The sequence below is a fragment of the Mya arenaria genome, chromosome 16 (genome assembly GCF_026914265.1).
Source record: "Mya arenaria isolate MELC-2E11 chromosome 16, ASM2691426v1".
NCBI classification, from domain to species: Eukaryota; Metazoa; Mollusca; class Bivalvia; order Myida; family Myidae; genus Mya; species Mya arenaria.
The window spans coordinates 11,700,813-11,706,282 of record NC_069137.1 but is presented as its reverse complement, the minus strand read 5'-3'; the positions used below and the strand labels follow the sequence as shown (position 1 = coordinate 11,706,282).

The window sequence follows — 5,470 nt, the reverse complement described above, 5'->3', positions numbered from 1 at the left end:
TCAAACACTTTAAGAATGAGACAAGTATTAGCACCTGTGGTATTTTCATAAAAAGCAGAAAAGGTACTTAAGTCATTGATCCCAGGTCCCTAATGCACCTCTGGTATAGGGTACTGAAGTGATACATATGCCACTCTGGAATCCTGAATAAAACGTTACTGGTGAATACGGTACTGAAGTGATCAATCCCTGATGCCACTCTGGTATTCTGGATAAAACGTTACTGGCGAAAATGGTACTAAAATGATCAATCCCAGATGCCTCTCTGGTATCCTGCATTCAAAGTTACTGGTGAATACGGTTCTGAAGTAATGGATCCCGACCTGCAACAGATTAATACGAAAATGAAGTAATACATAAGGGTCAATTTGTACCTTTCAACAAGAACGTTTACGCTAGGAGACAAGAATGGCATATGCGCCACAAAGTGTTCACAAAAAGAGCATCATAAACTGTAATAAATATATTTCAAATTTTAATTAATAAGTGAAATTGGTCAAATTGTATGAAAAAAACTTCATTTAAACACTAGTGTTGTTTTATTGAAAGTATTTGTAAGAAGATCTTTATTTCCTTTACTTCGCAAATCATCAGTCTGCAGTTATGCTTATTTATTATATATATTTAAAACAAGTTTTTATACATTGGGCACAAAAAAATGTAATTTGTCAGTATTGTAGAATTACCATATCATGTTTTTGTACCATATCTTCTATAGCTGATTAACAAGATCCTGATTCCATTATATTTCAAATTGTTATAGATATATGTTAAATTTGTAGATTGGCACAAAAAATCAAGTTATTGAATGTTCATTTTTGAGACGTATAAAATGATGTGAAAGCATTGTATATAATGAACTAGAGTGTTAGCGTAGTAATTTCTGAACAATTAAGTGTATATGCACACAACAGTTCATCTTGAATTGCTATCTCAAAATTGTTATCATAATCTTAGTGCATTCTTGTTCTGATTGTGATGTGAACTGTTAAAGCTGCACTCCCACAGATAGAACGTTTTGACAACTTTTTTATTTTTGTCACGGAACGAGCGTGATATAAGACTGCTGACAAAAAACCAGATCCGAGAATTTCATATTTAAGTTAATCAATAATTTTCAAACGGAAATATGAAAATCTACGATATGATTTTTTTGTTAGCAGTCTTATATTATTGGTTTGCAGATATTTACGCAAATATTTGCTCTTTCCAAGACAAAAAAAATGTCAAAACGGTAAATCTGTGAGAGTGCAACTTTAAAGGGGCTTTAAAACATTATGATGAAATAGCGAAAAGAAAATGGTCGAAAACTGACATAAACTTAGTATCGATGTGTACAATGCATTGAAACTATCTAACTGAAGTACCACATTGCTAACAATTAATTCATTTTTCGTATTTTTCCATTAAAAAAGATTACTAGGTATGGATACCTAGTAGAATTCATTCTTATGCGTAATTGGCTTGTCGATGTTATCACGTATTATTACCAAGTTATCTTAAATATTCCAGACTTATAACGTAAACCCTCTTAGCACGGTGGATACAACATTGGACAGCAATGGCAAACCACGTTCAAATCCGGTTTCCGACTTGATTTGTTTTTACCATTATGATATCAAAGAGTAAAACATTTTATTAAATATTTGTTCTGAGAATCGTTACTGAAAAACTTTTTTTGGTGCCAATCTGGTGTATAGTCCCTTTTAACTGCTATTCTGTGAATATATTATTATATATTAATATCAATAACGAATGTTTCATGGATTAATCTATATGTTTATTTTTATTATTATTATTATTTATTATTTGCAGAAGCTTAAAAATCTAAAATATACACAATGCTGTTTTACATATTAAAATAGTTAAGTACAGGTTGATTGTGAGATAATTGTAAAGTCTGGGATAATTCATTTCAAGTAACTCAATCTGTTTAATTTATTTTGATATGTTTAAAGTAGGAATCATTATTTTGTACTATTATATGCTTGTATGAGATTCAATATTGGGTAAGTAAGTATATTTACTGTGTTTGTATTTATGAATTTTCTCAACCATTAAAATATTCCATTTCTTTTGCATTGCCTTTACGTTACTTGTGATGTACCTAAATGATCTAATTCTAATTGGTCATAGTCATAGTCGTGGTATGTCCTATAAAATCAGTTTTACCTTTAGCACTTGTTTCCCTAGGAAAAATTGTACAGCACTAGCAGTTTCTGAAGTTGGTAACATACCTAGAGCCTGTCCAAGTCAATGCCTTATTTCATATTACAATTACTATCATTACAACAAAAGTAATACATTTCCTGTACATATTCAGACTTAATTGCCTGCATTGTTTTATTAAATAAAAGCTTATTACAGATGTTCTAATGTAACAAATTACTATACATACTGGCAAGTGTTGTAGTAAGGAAATGTCCGCAAAAGCCTCTTCTCCATAACAGCTCTTTCCTGTAATTTCAAAACCTTGCTGCCCGGCTTCAACCATTCCTTTTCTCTGGCTTCCTATACTCCAATTGGTGCCTGATCACACTCACCGAGTGCCCATCTGTGGAGGTTTGTAATATGATTAAGAACAGATATCCACTGCGTCTAAATAACACAAACACAAGTGAAATTATTGTGCATCTGGGCAAATTTCTCTACATCAATGCAGTAAAATATATAGTGTTTGGCTGTAGGCATCTGCCAGACAAGGCGGACAGACACACTGACTCACACACGTACACAGCACCACCATTGTCACAAACATGTCTCAATGTTAGCAGGCTCCAAAAAAGTATTTTTTTACCTATTTTACTAACCTTCATTTGAAGAACGTCACCATTACAAGACTCTTCACAGTGTAAAAATGGTTAGTGATATCTTTTACCCAAAGCCGCAACGATTCGTTACCTTTGACGATAGCCAACTGCGAAAGTAAATTTTATAGGAAAATATATATATGAAAATGATACATTATTAGAATAGGCAAACAGAAGTTGTCAGTAAAAGGGGGCGGGGGATTTACTAATCATACCAGTTTTATTTGAAATAAATTAAAAAGGGTGACACATGTTACATTTTTTCTTTGTTTCAAAGAAAATGCTCTTATGGCATTATTATCGAGTAATAAAATTATTCATAAAACATTTCAGTAGCCTAGTGCGAATTAAGAAGCTACTTCTGCTCTGATAATTTAATGTTAAAGCTGCATTCTCACAGATTGACCGTTTTGACAACTCTTTCTTTTTGGTCTTGGAATGAGCAAAATTGTGCAAAAATACATATCTGAAAACCGGAAATAAAATTCAAGCAGTTTTCAAAACAATTGAAATCTGTTTAATGGTGGGTTATCCTATGTGACTGATAAGGAAACATTGCTGCCAAAATCAGCTTTTTCTGAGACAAAAAAATGTAAATTTGGCCAACCTGGGAGAGTGCAGCTTTAAGAGTTATCTTCTCTTTTATTGTTTGACAATTATAGTACCTTACTCATCTTTTTTCCAAGATTCTTTGCCCCATGCCACATATCATAGCTGTGTCGGATATTTGGGATTTTTCGGAAAATTAAAAGAGTCGTGCTCCACTGTAGCTGCATTTATTTTATATTTTTATAATCAAAATTATACCGATTATCCATTCCATATTTGACTGCTGTATGGTCAACTTCATAGTTTTTCACATAAATGTTCATCTAGTTCAATAAAATAGCGTGTTTTTGTGTTATTCCTAACATACATTTATCAGACAGGATAACCAATATGCAACATTTTAAAATTAGGTATGTTAAATGAGATAACACTTACTCATCAAAACTGAAATATGTGGATGCGCATCTGTTACAATTTCTTCTACTTCAACAACTCCTCTAAGCATGAAATAAATTGCTTTTGAAATAGCTTTAGCTTCCATCAGCCCTGACTTCAGATTTGTTTCCCTCTTATCCACAACTTCCATGGCAATAATTTTCTTATCTGCCTGGTTCATGATAGTGTACGTGCACAATGTCCAGGAGAGTCCATTCGGCCATATTCTATAGTTGAAAAAGATTCTTACAATTATATGTGACAGTAATGCAAAGAAGTGTAGTAGGTTCTTTTTTTAAATATCTCTAAAGACGAGGAAATACAGGACAGTCATTTGTTTGAATATGCTTGTTAAGGTTTCATTTAAAATTTGAAATGTTAGAATGAGAAATAACACTTTGGATGTCTTATGGAGCCTAGTACAACCTTGTAATCTTTGAAGTCATATGCACACACAAGCTGTGATGTTATATTGGCACATTATACATGCAGTCCCCAGCTGTTTGCAACTGGCGAAAACAATATAAAGAATGACCTACCAGAAACAACTAATCCTTGTTCCTTCAGATCATTTAGAGTCTGCCTTGAGGGAGTCCCATTAACGTCCTAAAACAGGCACCACACACTTGTTTTGAAATTTATAGAAGCTGACACTACTGGGAAACTGCAGGCCCCAAAATTGGCTGAACAAAGCAATTTTTGAAAAGTTGTTTCCTGCAAGGGTAACTGATGCCAATGCCTGGAAATTAACAGCACAGACACCAATCGGTATTATTGGCGAACTGCACCATCTGTACACCATATTATCATTTCCACAAACCTGAAATCATTATTTGCAAATTATTACACAAACCTTCGTTTTCTTCCTATAATGGTTATTTATCAAGTATGTAAAACAGTTTGATCATAACACTGATTGCTGAAATGATTCATTGACCATTTCCAATGTTAAGTTTTCAGATTTTGTAGCAAATTCTCTAACTTCGGTGAATCCACACTGTAATAAAGCAGATTCCAAAATGCTGACAACAGATAAAAAGAGGTCTACAATGTCATGTACTGAGGAAAGGAAACTTAATACTATTTGACAAGCTATTTTTATCATTAGTATTGCCCATGATGTTATGACTGCAGAACCAAAATATTTCGTTTTTTTATGAAACAGCTGCCTGGCATCTAGGGTACCTTTTCACTGGATTTTTGTCGAGCAGTTGAAGTAGACATGTTTCAGTTATCACAAAGTTCCTCTCTTTCATAGGGTCTGCAATTACTTGTTTCATGTGTTTCACATCTGATCTACCAATATCAACATCAAAATCTTCCTCTTGAACTTCATTTTGGATAAGACCATCTGGCTGTGCGATATTAAATACATCCTCTTCTTTACCACATATGTCAGCAACCATTATCCTATAGTTTTGATCTGGATCTCTAAACATGTACAAAAAACGTAACTTTAAAATTATTAAAAATCACAAAATAATGGTGCCCTTGCATTATTACCAAGTGTGACAATTCAATAGCCATTGTTTGGAATATCATTTTTCATGAACAACTCAAAGAGATCAGCTACTTGTCATGACTAAAACATCAAGTAGATAAGCCGTCTTACTCTATTTAAGTATTTTAAAAATAGTGTTTTTAGTTTGCATCATGTACCAATTAAAGGGTTTTGT

General features: G+C 33.0%; 1 pseudogene; it reads right to left on the bottom strand.

The window, feature by feature from the left end:
* Positions 1-247: 247 nt before the first annotated feature.
* Positions 248-5,200, bottom strand: LOC128221400 (uncharacterized; annotated as a pseudogene).
* Between the last annotated feature and the right edge of the window lie 270 nt (positions 5,201-5,470).